General features: G+C 41.2%; 1 long non-coding RNA gene and 1 pseudogene across 3 annotated transcripts in view; one reads left to right on the top strand and one right to left on the bottom strand.

Moving 5' to 3' along the window:
- LOC109551131 (uncharacterized) overlaps positions 1 to 12526 on the top strand; it is a 31341-nt gene that overhangs the window by 15082 nt on the left and 3733 nt on the right. The window contains exon 4 of one of the 3 annotated variants that reach the window (XR_012325709.1): positions 5411 to 11596. The exons of the other annotated variants lie outside the window; for them this stretch is intronic. This is a non-coding gene — a long non-coding RNA (uncharacterized lncRNA). Of the gene's footprint in view, positions 1 to 5410; positions 11597 to 12526 lie in introns of those variants that run through there. 3 annotated transcript variants of the gene reach the window in all.
- On the bottom strand, positions 4355 to 5415 carry LOC117307896 (glucosamine 6-phosphate N-acetyltransferase pseudogene; annotated as a pseudogene).

Raw genomic sequence — 12526 nt, 5'->3', positions numbered from 1 at the left:
AATTAAGGAGCCCACCTGCTGCAACTAAGGAGCCAGCAAGCCGTAACTAAGGAGACAGCAAGCTGTAACTAAGGAGCCTGCAAGCTGCAGCAACTTAACACCAGCACAACTAACTAAATAAATAAATAAATGCTGGGGACACAAGAAAGTGTGAGCCTGGAGCAGAGCTGAAGGCACTGTAGTCTTCCTGTGGACTGGACAGCAGATGGCTGGGCAGCCCCTGGCTCTCAGAGTCAGGCAGGTGGCTGCAGCTCCAAGGTTGGAGGCCCAGCTGCAGGAGGGAGAGGTTCCTGTGTCAGGGGGAACAGCTCCTCTACTCTGCCTATCTTCCTCTCCCTGCTGACTCAGCCGGGTTTGGGCTTGCCCAGGGCTCAGTTCATTACCTCCTTATCTTTACAACTTTAGTTCCACAGTTTACAAGCAAATTCTTTCTGGGTTTCTTAGCTGAAATCCCTGGGAAGAAGAATCTGGTTTAGGCCATTTTTGTGTGTCAAGCCATCCATAACAGCTAATTGGTCCATGAGTGGCCTGGCTTCCCTTGGAGCAGGAGCCCCCTCTTCTGTCTTGTGGTCACTGGTATCTAAATTCACAAGGTTCCCTGGCCTGGAATGACCTGCTTAGGCATAGTTTGGGGCTATGAATGAGTGGGGCAGGTTCTCCTAGGAGGGAGGAGGGTGACTGATCAGGCCTGAAGCAGCCCTGATGGTGGCCTCTCAAAGTCCCTTGGGGAAGTGTCTCCTTCAGCCTTTACTCCTGTCCGGGTCCACCTATACCCTGGGGCCTGGGGAAGGAACAGGCCTCTCACAGTCTGCTCTGGAGCCCACTTGTTTTAGCCTGGATTCTTTAAAAACAGCCTGGGGCAAAACTTAACTAAGATTTTATTGGGAAGTCAACATGGAAACTTGGGCAAAGAGAGTGTGTATTGCCTAAATAACTAGCATGTGTCATAACCTAATGCAAAATTTGCTCAACGTTGTTACAAATCAAAGAAAGGCTTAATTCTTAATTTTGGCTTATTAGACTGGCAAAAATGTAAATATCCAGTGTTAGGAGGGTATAGGGAAAATGTAAGAGAGGGTATACTCTCACAATGGAAATGCTCACCAAAAGCCTTGAAAAGGTGCATACTGTCCAACCCAGCAATTTCATTTGTAGTAGGAATTTGAAAATTCACAGGATACTCCCTAGTATGAAACACAAATGCAGCCCTTTGGTTTTCTACAACTGATCTTATTTCCTCTAAAGCAACTATCTTGATGGAAAGTGAGAGAAAACTAAATTTAGTCCACTCCAGTAAATCACAGTTTAATTAAATAATGTAAGCTGTCCATTTAGATCCTCAGTCTATCCAGGGAATTGCTCAGTCTCTTAGCTTTTCTCTCTTCTCCTATTTCACTCCAAGATACTGTTAGGTATATAGGTGATGGGAGGGCTTACATATCCTTATGGTGGAAGGGAAAAGCCTCCTTGGAGTTCATGTATGTTACAATCCCATTTTAGTTATTAACAAAGAGTGCAAGTGTGTCAAAGAAAAAACATGTAAAGCTACACAGCAAAATCCTACCTTTGAGTTACCTCTGGGAGGTGGGATTGCCCTGGGTCACTACATTCTTTTACATTTATGTATTAGTTCAGTTTTATAAGAAGCATACATTCATTTTGTAATCAGAAAAAATAATGATGTTTTTGTTCCAATAAAAAACAAATAAGTACAACGAAGGATGTTAAGTGGGAAATTTTGATTGAAATGCCAAGATATGATAGTTACTGATCATCAAAGGTGTGAGTGGACCACAAAGATGCAGATCTTCAAAGGAAATTTTCAAAATCTGGTTACCTGTCTCTTGGTCCTCTCATCTAGGGAATCCCTCACCCAGAAAGATGATATAGGAGAGTCAGGAGAAGAGAAGGTTGCAGCGGGGCAGATTTTGAGGGGAGGATTTCTTTGGGAAAATCTAAGGAGTTACCTGGTCCCTCCACTCCAGTCTAGTAAGAGAGGCCTCAAGGAGACTGACCATTGCAGGAACTTGATGTGGCCTCTGCCGCCACTGGCTGGCCCTGGAAAGCTAAGCAGCCTTGACAGACAGAAGAGGATCTGGGCATGAACTGCTCTACCCTCAGAGTACAGGTCAAAGGAGACAAGAATTCTGGGGACCAGATGAGGAGGGGGCAGAGGCAACGTCCACCTGGGGTGAAGCCTGACCAGCAGGGTGGCCAGTCTCTCAAAAGAGACTCAGCCGTTAGAGGCCGGGAGGCAACTGCTGCAGCAGAGGCTGTGGGAAGCAGAGGAGCAGAAGGAGAGGGAGCTGTGTCTGAGGAACCCAGAAGGGGAATCTCCCGGGGGTCTCCCATGAAAGCCCCTAGGAGTCAGCTTTAAACATCTGCCAGGAATCTATGGGTCCTCAGGTGTAGAACTTATAAATCCATTCTACCAGGAACTTTCCTATCCCCCTTCCCTCTGCTCCTTTTCCAACTTCAACCTTAAAGGTCAGAAGCAGCAGCAAGATGAGGAGGAAGAGAGTAAGAAAGAGAAGAAACTGAACACAGCCTCCTCCAAGGCTGCAGACCGCCCACCTGCCATTGACCCTAGCTTTGTGGGAGTGGGAGAGAAATATTATCTTTGAATGAGGATTTAAACATTGATTAATGAAGTCCACATTTGTGACTTAAAGTGACCCCTGGACTTTTACCTAAGGATGCACAGAAAAATTTATGAGCTTGACAGGACTTTTACACATGGCCAGGAAAAGACCATCCTGACCCCCACTGGAAGTGGTTAGAAAGCCATGGAAGGGGCCTTCCCTGGTGGCACAGCGGTTAAGAATCTGCCTGCCAATGCAGGGGACACGCGTTCAACCCCTGGTCCAGGAAGATCCCACATGCCGCAGGGCAACTAAGCCCACGAGCCACAACTACTGAGCCCACGTGCTGCAACTACTGAAGCCCACACACCTGGAGCCCATGCTCTGCAACAAGAGAAGCCACCTCAATGAGAAGCCCGTGGACCACAACGAAGAGTAGCCCCCGCTTGCTGCAACAAGAGAAAGGCCCACGCACAGCAACAAAGACCCAACAAAACCAAAATAAATTAATTAATTAATTTTTAAAAATGTAGACACAAACTTTAAAAAAAAAAAAAGAGCCATGGAAGGGATGGACTTGGAGGGTATTATTATGCTAAGTGAAATAAGTCAGACAGAGAAAGACAAATACTGTATGATATCACTTATATGCGAAATCTAAAAAATAAAACAAACTAGTGAATATAACAAAGAAGAAGCAGACTCACAGATATAGAGAACAAACTAGTGGTTACCAGTGGGGAGAGGGAAGGAGGGAGGGACAAGGTAGGGTTAGAGGGTTAAGAGATACAAACTATTATGTATAAAATAAATAAGCTACAAGGATATATAGTACAACACAGGGCATATAGCCAATATTTTATAATTATAAATGGAATATAGCCTTTAAAAATTGTGAATCACTATGTTGTACACCTGAAACATATAATATTGTATGTCAACTATACCTCAAATTTTTAAAAAGTCAATGGAGGACAAAAATAAAGTAGCTTTGACAAATACAACCCACAAGTCCCGTGTGTTCAACATACTGGTTGTACAAGGTTCCTTTCTTAGAAACCACTCTGCCTTGAGTTCCTAGATACACTGAAACAGTACCACTTAGATGTCAGCAAGAGTCCCTCATTCTTTGGAGGTCTGGGTAATTCCACAGCCTGGAAAAGTTTGTTTGTTTTTTTTTTCTAACAAAAGACTATTCATATGAACAGGTTTAATGTAACTTGAAATGTAAAAGATTCGAACCAGTAGTGAAGTATCTAATTCTTATTTCAACTTAAAAAAATAATTAAAATAAATAAAATCAAAATAGGATAGTGACCAGAATAATAGTACCATTATAATCACATTAAATAGAAAAGCTTCCATCAACATTTTAAGAATGTAATAAATGCAGTATGATACATTTTAAAATACTCCACTCAATTTTGTAATCCATTTTCATAAAAATGTTACTTAGAAGAGAGGCTTGGACACCCCTGGAAAAATGAGAAATCAGCTTAGAAATACATAATATGCCAGGATTTACTAATTCACTGTTAAAAAGTAGCTTATATTTCTCTTAGATATTTTAAACAAATGAATAATTATATTTCACATATAAGACAGGTGGTACTTCAGCTACATTAGAATTATATCAACTTTTAGATGTACATTTAAATTGTCACATTTTATAAGAAGTTAATTTTCATTTCTCCTTATTTTAAAGGCTCACCAGGTTTGCCAGTATAGTATTAGGATCAGCAAATGTTGGACTGAACTACATTTAGTTATAATATGTCTAACATCCAATTTCATGTAATATATGTGAAATGATACACCCCTAAGTGGTATTTAGATATATTTCTTTGAAAAAAATATTAATTTTATGAATGTGATAAGAAACAGCCTTATTCACGGTATGCTTTTTTTTTTTTTTAATGAGCAGTACAGATAGCAGACATATAACTTCTTACTACCTACACTGACTACTAAGAAATAAAGCCGAACTTTAGAAAAATACAATGCAAGAAAAGATTCAAGTTAAACATATACTCCTTTGGTTAAAAATCATCCCCTTAATAATTTCATCTGTAATCTAAACTCAGCATGTCTCACCAGCCCAAAGTAATCTTCTAAATGTCATTATACTTGTATTACAGTGTTTTTTTCAATCCAGTATTTATGGAGGTCACTGGGTTGCAGCAACAAAATATTTTAACTCTAGGAAGAGAGTGTAGCCTTGTTGCATCAGCTCATTTGACAGATGTCTTTCTTTAAAGGTTTTATTTTAGAAACCTCTGACACATGTAGTTTTCTTCAGATACTGTATATCCAAACTTTTTATAGAAACCAGAGTTTTATGGTAGACATTCAAGGGTAATATTGTAACAGTTCAGTTTCTTGCTTAGCAAAGTAAGGGTTGATAATAACAATTTGCCAAGCTGCTTTCCTCTGCATTCATCACTAACAACAACATCTTCTATTCTTCCTCTCTTAGCACAGGAATGGATTAATTTATGTTCTATTATCAGAGTTGCTATAGCAACTATCTGTCCTAAAGTTACATCTTCCACAACTGTAACATAATAATCCCCAGATTACTTCATGTGCTCAAAAGATTTCATAAATTGTTCCGGGTTGACAACTCCAGTTTCTGTCAGCTGACCTACTACCTTAAAAAAACTTCTATTTAAATCAGCAGTACAAAGAGGCCTCAAAACCAAACCTTCTCCAGGATGTGTTGGGGAAATGGCTAGAGAAAATGTAGCTGTATTCTGACTCCAATCCTCTTCTTTGAGTAGACTTGGGTCAAACAGAGGCGTTTCATCAGGTTTCATCTTTGCATTAAGGTCAGTAGAGACCTGCAGTCGGCGCTCCTCTCCTGGCCTGTTGGATTCTCACCCACCGAGGTACACAGCACTAGATCCACATCCGGCTTCAGCGGCAGCCCCACCTCCTCCACCTCCGGCTCTACAGTCTTCCGCAAGGCTGCCGCTCCGGTAGCCACCGCCAGGACATGGCAGCACCGACACCTCCAGCCCGCCCCTCCGCAGCCTGGAAAAGTTTGATCTTGTCCAATAATTTCTCTTCATTCCCAGAAATTTCCCAGAAACTCACCTGAGATGCCCCTAGCCTCTTATTTCTGTGTCTATTTTGCTTTCCACTCTTTCCTCTCATCAGCCTGGATGCAGAAATAGCAGCTCTTAGCATTCCCTCCATAGACGAATCTCCTCACACAAAGAGCAGTTGTGAGTAGTGGAGACTTAACTGAAGTTTTTCCATCTCCTCAAAGTGGGGCAGTGTTTGATGGTCAAGGAGGTTTCTTTAGTAAAAGTTCAGTTGAGTTCCACAACATTTATTGAGTGACTGCTATTACCAGGTACTGTGATAAATGCTGGAGACACAGAGTAAATGATATTCTCTATCCTCAAGATATTTATAGTCTAGCTGGAGAGAGAATGTAAGAGAACAGGTAAATGCCTGTTAGAGCCCAGGTTGCCATGGCAGCACACAGTGGCCGGGGCGGGACGGGGGGGATGTAAACAAGCCTAAGGTGATTATGGGGGGAGTCAAGGAAGATGTCCCTCTGTGATAGAATAGAAGAGTGATAAAATAGCAGACTGGAAAGAGAATCAAATAAAAATTTGAGAACAAAAAAATACAATAAGAGATGTTAAAAACTCAAGGGATGGGTTCAACAACAGTCTAGACACGTGAGAAGAAAGAGTCAATGAATCAGAAAACATGGTAGAGGAAACTATCTAGAATGAAGTAAAGAGAGACAACAAGAGAGAAAATACAAAAGCAAGGGTAAGAGACACAGAATACAGTGAGAAGGTCTTACTTATACCTACTTGGAGTCTACTTGGAGCTGAGAATGAGCAGAGACAGTATTTGAAGATAATAACTAAGAATTTTCCAGAACTGATAAAAGACTTCAAGCTCAGAATCAAGAAGAGCAACAAATTCCAAGATAATTTAATTAAATCTATTCTTGGAACATTAAAATAAATCTGCAAAGAACAAACCAAAAAAATATTAAAGATAAACAGAAGAGAAAAAATATTATTTTCAAAGGAGCAACAGACAGCTGACTTCTCAACAGCAACAATGGAAGCCAGAGAACAGTGTAATATTGTCTAAGTGCTAAAAGAAAATTGCTAGTCCAAAATTCTGTATCCAGCTAAACCATCCTTCAAGAATAAACATGAAAAAGTTAAAAAAAAATAAAAAGAATAAAGATGAGAAGACTTTTTTTTTTTTTTTGGCTACACCATGCAGCATGCAGGATCTTAGTTCCCTGACCAGGGATTGAACCTGTGGAAGTGCGGAGTCTTAACCACTGGACCACCAGGGAAGTCTGAGAAGACATTTTTAGACAAACAAAAACTGAGTGATTTATCGACTAGCAGAAACACTCTATTAATTTTCTATTTCTGCATAACAAATTACTACAAACTTAGCAGCTTAAAACAACACCCACTTATTATCTCACATTTCAGGGAGAAGTCCAGGATCAACTAGGTTCTCTGCTCAAAGTATCACAAGGCTGAAATCAAAATGTTGGCCAGGGCTAGGGTCTCATCTGAGGCTCAAAGTCCTCTTCCCAAGATCGCGTTGTTGAAAGTGAGGTCTAAAAAAAGTCTGAGATTTGAGAGTATACAAATCATATCCTCTGATACAATGCAATTACACTAGAAAAAAAATTTTTTTAACTCCACATTTACTTGAAAATTAAGAAATACTTCTTAATAACACATAGCTCAAGTAAGGTATCACAAAGGAAATTAGAAAATATTTTGAACTGAATGTTAACAAAATTTCTATGTATAAATATTTGTGGGATACAGCTGATAAGAGGAAATTTATAGCCTTAAATGCATATATTAGAAAATAAGAAAGGTTAAAAATTAATGGGCTAAGATTCTACTTCAAAAAGTTAGAAAATAAGGCATGGGATACTATATTATTATTCACAAAGATTCACTCCCTCCGGGCACTGGCATCAGGTTTAGCTGTATTACCTGCTCCGGTCAATGGAATGTGTACAGAAGTGTTACATGTCACATCTAGGCAGAATTTTTACATACGGTTCACCATCCTGTCTCTTCCCTCTGCCACGATGATTGTCAATGCTATAGACAGTGGCTGTTCAGCCAGCATGAGCCACAAAGTGAAGACAATGTGGAAAAGAACCCAGCTAACCTGGATGGAACAGGCAGCATGAGTGAGAAATAAACTGTTGTTGAAAGCCCTGAGAGTTGGGGGGGATTGTTTGTTACTGCAGCCTAACTTAGCCAATCCTGACTCTTACAGAAGTACAAAAGAAACCCAAATACAGTAAAATAAATGAAATAATAAGGATAACAGCAAAAATCAGTGAAATGGAAAATAACATGCCATAGAGAGGATCAACAAAATCAAAAGTTGGTTCTTTGAAAAGACCAATAAAATTTACAAATCCTTGCAAACTATCAAGAAAAATAAAAAAAGAAAACACACAAATAATCAATGCCAGGAATGAAAAGCAGATATCACTATAAATTCTATAAACATGAAAAAGATAAGAGGGGGCTTCCCTGGTGGTGCAGTGGTTGAGAGTCCGCCTGCCGATGCAGGGGACACGGGTTTGTGCCCCAGTCCAGGAAGATCCCACATGCCGCGGAGCGGCTGGGCCCGTGAGCCATGGCCGCTGAGCCTGCGCGTCCAGAGCCTGTGCTCCGCAACGGGAGAGGCCACAACAGTGAGAGGCCTGCGTACCGCAAAAAAAAAAAAAAAGAAAAGAAAATACAACCAATGTCAGAGACAGAATGGCCCCAAAGATGTTCGCATCCTTATCCTCAAAACCTGTGAATATCAATCTTACATGGCAAAAGGGACTTTGTAGATGTGGTTAAATTAAGGGCCATGAGCTGGGCAGATTATCTTTTTTTTTTTTTTTAATAAATAAATAAATTTATTTATTTATTTTTGGCTGTGTTGGGTTTCTCCAATTGCGGCAAGCGGGGGCTACTCTTCATTGTGGTGTGCGGGCCTCTCACTGTCGCGGCCTCTCCCGTTGCGGAGCACAGGCTCCAGACGCGCAGGCTCAGTAGTTGTGGCTATGGGCTTAGTTGCTCCACGGCATGTGGCATTTTTCCAGACCAGGGTTCGAACCCGTGTCCCCTGCATCAGCAGGCAGATTCCCAACCACTGCACCACCAGGGAAGCCAGGGAATCCCTAGGCAGATGATCTTGTAGTATCCCTGTGGGCCCAATGTAATCACAGGAGTCCTTATAAGAGGTAGGCAGGAGGATCAGAGTCTGAGAGAAGATGTGACCATGGAAGCACAGATTGGAGTGATGAGCTTTGAAGATGGAGGCAGGGGTCACCAGCCATGGAATGCAGATGGCCTCTAGAAGCTGCTAAAGATAAGGAAACATGTTCTCCCCTTGAACCTCCAGAAGTGCAGCTCTAAGCCAACACCTTGATTTAGCCCCTAAGACCCATTCTGGCCTTCTGACCTCAAGAATTGTAAGATAACAAATGTGCTAGTTTTAAGCCACTAGGTGTTTGGTAATTTGTTAAAGAAGCAATAGGAAGCTAATACAACTAGATTGATCTTGTTCTAGAAAGGCAAGGATGGTTTAACATTTGCAAATCAAAGTATTTCACCATATTAATAAATTTAAAGGAGAAAAATGACTATCTCAAAAAATGTAAAAAAAAAGTATTTGTAAAAATCAACTTCAATCATAATTTTTTAAAAAATTCTTTTAACTAGGAATAGAAGGAACTTCCTAAATCTAATAAAGGATATCAGAAAGCAATGGAGTAATTAACATAAAAGCTAGCAGTTACCTTTACGAGGGCTGGGGTTGTGTTTGGGAAGGGATATAAAGGGAGACTTCTAGCAAGCTGGTAAAACTCTATTTCTTGACTCTAGTTGGTGGTAAACAAGAGTTTGCTTTAGTCTAGCACACAGAATATAGTCAATATTTTATTATAACTTTAAATAGAGCATAATTATAAAAATATTGAATCACTATGTAGTATACCTGAAATTAACATAATATTGTAAATCAACTATACTTCAACTTTTAAAAAAGGTGCTTTATAATAATTATGTTTTATGTACTTTAATTGTGTTAATTTTCACAATAAAAAATGTTCTTAAACAGATAGCAATGAAAGATTTGAAAAGCAGATAGAGCAAAGCTATTGTTTAAGGCCTAAAAGTGCTATAATCACTGAAGGGCAGACACTCAGGTTGGCCTTAGGAGTGGTAGGGCTTAAAATCAGACCAGCTAAGGTGAGCTGAGAAGGTTCTGGGCGCTGGTGGGTGAGGCTGGCTTCTCTCCCCAGGATGGCAGTAACTGGGCAGGGAACCAGTACTGACCAAGGCTAGGAGGAAGGATGGGCCCCCATTCTTGGGAGGGTCCCACTGCAGCAGTCCTGCAAGATGCCACAAAAGCCACCAAAGAGAAGCAGGAGTCACCTGGGAGCCCAGGGAACAGAACAGACAGGCTGATGGGAGGGAGTTTCGTGCATGGAGGGAGGTGCCAGTGTCTCAGTCATGAAGTGGGTGGGTGGAGATAGGAGACACTCCAGAGCTCTCACCTCCCAGGACTAGGAAAACTTCTAATGTTCTAGGATTCTAAAATTAACATAACTGGGGGGAGGGGAATTGGATAAAGGTAGTCAAAAAGTACAAGTTTCCAGTTATAAGATTAGTAAGTACTAGGGACATAATGTATAATATGATAAATATAATTAACACTGCTGTATGCTATATATGAAAGTTGTTAAGAGAGTAAATCCTAAGAGTTCTCATGAGAAATAAAGTATTTTTTTTCTTTTTCTTTTATTTTGTATCTCTGTGAGATGATGGATGTATGTAAGTCAGATCATTATGCTGTATACTTTAACTTATATAGAGCTGTACGTCACTTATATCTCAATAAAACTGGAAGGAATAAAATAAAATAAAAAACATAACAAATAATTACTAATTACACACAAGCACAAAGAATTCATGGTTTTGAAACTTGCCTTTGTACGGCCTTTTTCCTTATCTAGTGATTATCCCCAGCTTTTCTGGCAGCTGTCAAAGGGAAATACTGACCATACAAGCCAGCCCCTGGCAGAATTCATGTCAACATTCTAGGAGGGCTGGTTGGGCTAGCGAGTCACAGCACTGATAATTAAGACATGAGTTACATCATGGGCCAGAAATGCTATGAGCCAATAATCACGGTAATAAGTAAAAGTTGGTTTCTGTATATAAGGATCTGGGCTATGACTACAGAAGACTGGAAAGGCAGCTGTCATTCCGCTCTACCTCACATACCCTGATGACCTGGGTGGATGAAGGGACTGTTGACTGTGAACTAAAGGTTTAATTCATATTCAAAGTTAGTATACTTTTTTAGGGTTCCTGTTGGGACCCCCAAATGGCAAATACAATAGTGTGAAAGAAGAGGCTGGAGAGAACATCTGAAGAGGTGGGAGAACATCTCTTCATCAGGCTCTTTCTCCCTCTGGATGGCCTAACGACTCATGGCCACTGTGATAACCAGTACAAATAGGAGTGATTTGATGGGGGCAAGGGGATGTTGCAATAATCATATATAATACAACTTTGAGTCAGTGCATAGGAAGAACCAAACATCCTGACAGCTTACTATTGACACTGACATGACTTTTCTATTGCAGGAAACTCTTGCCCGGGATAATAAAAGTTGTAACTTTAATTTTTGCAGAAATTTCAATCAGAAAAACATTTAAATGAACTTTGCGACTTTTCAATATTTTGCATCCAACCACTCTCTAAGACTCTGAAACCCTTGCCTCAAAACCCTCCCCTTGGGCTTCCCTGGTGGCGCAGTGGTTGAGAGTCCGCCTGCCGATGCAGGGGACGCGGGTTCGTGCCCTGGTCTGGGAAGATCCCACATGCCGCGGAGCGGCTGGGCCCGTGAGCCATGGCCGCTGAGCCTGCGATCTGGAGCCTGTGCTCCGCAATGGGAGAGGCCACAACAGTGAGAGGCCCGCGTACCACAAAAAACAAACAAAAACAAACAAATAAACAAACTCTCCCCTTGCCCTAATAATCCTCAACTATTGTATCATTATTCTTGTCCAGTCCCTAATCAAGCCCCCTCAGTGGAAGAGCGCCTTCAAATAGACCCCAATACTTCATAAATATCCGACTTTGCCTCCCCATTTTAGATGGTACTCTGGCTCTGCGGAGCAGTTAGTGTTCTCCCTTCCTGCGATGAGAGCTCAGCTTTACATTATCACAAAGTTGTTTTGAGGGTATTTTCAGGGAGCCACCATTCAATTATTGAGCTCCACCGAGATCCAATGGAGACCCTCTTCACCACTGCAGCGCAAGACCCCTGCTTCAGAAACAGTGTCCCCTTCTGAGGCCCTCGATCCCCTCAGGGGTCTTTCAGGCTTCACTAGTGAGGGATGTAAGGCTTGTCCTGGGCCCAAGTTCCAATTTCTTATTTTAAGTCTCCTTTTTGTTGAGCTCCCCAAATACTGAATCTATTTTGTTTCCTAGCAATAAGGAACTCTTTTCAGGAATCCTTCGATTACCTGACCATATTTGAAAATCTTTTCTCCTTGGTGCATATCCACCTTATCACTAACCAGGCAACTATTTGTCTATGTCCATCCTGGTCATTTATTGTTGTGCATATATTAGAATAAAGTTCATGGTGAAGAGGACAGGTGTGGGTCCCAATAAGTCCATCCCTAAGCCAGCCCAGGGAAAAGTTTTGTCTCAGGCCACTGAACAACACCTTATGAGAACTTTCCTCAGACTAGTTTTGTCTGTGAGAGTTTGGATCAGCAGAGATCTCTCCACGCCCTTCATCTGCTGAGAACTGTAAGTTCAACAGAGTTGCCATTGGGTAAGGTCTAGCTGTGAGGTTGGGGGTCCCCGAGCCACAGGATACACAAGCAACTCTCCACTGACATT

The sequence above is a fragment of the Tursiops truncatus genome, chromosome 14 (genome assembly GCF_011762595.2).
Source record: "Tursiops truncatus isolate mTurTru1 chromosome 14, mTurTru1.mat.Y, whole genome shotgun sequence".
In the NCBI taxonomy this organism is placed as follows: Eukaryota; Metazoa; Chordata; class Mammalia; order Artiodactyla; family Delphinidae; genus Tursiops; species Tursiops truncatus.
Note: the sequence above shows the minus strand (reverse complement) of the source record. Positions and strands in the feature narration are given on the sequence as shown.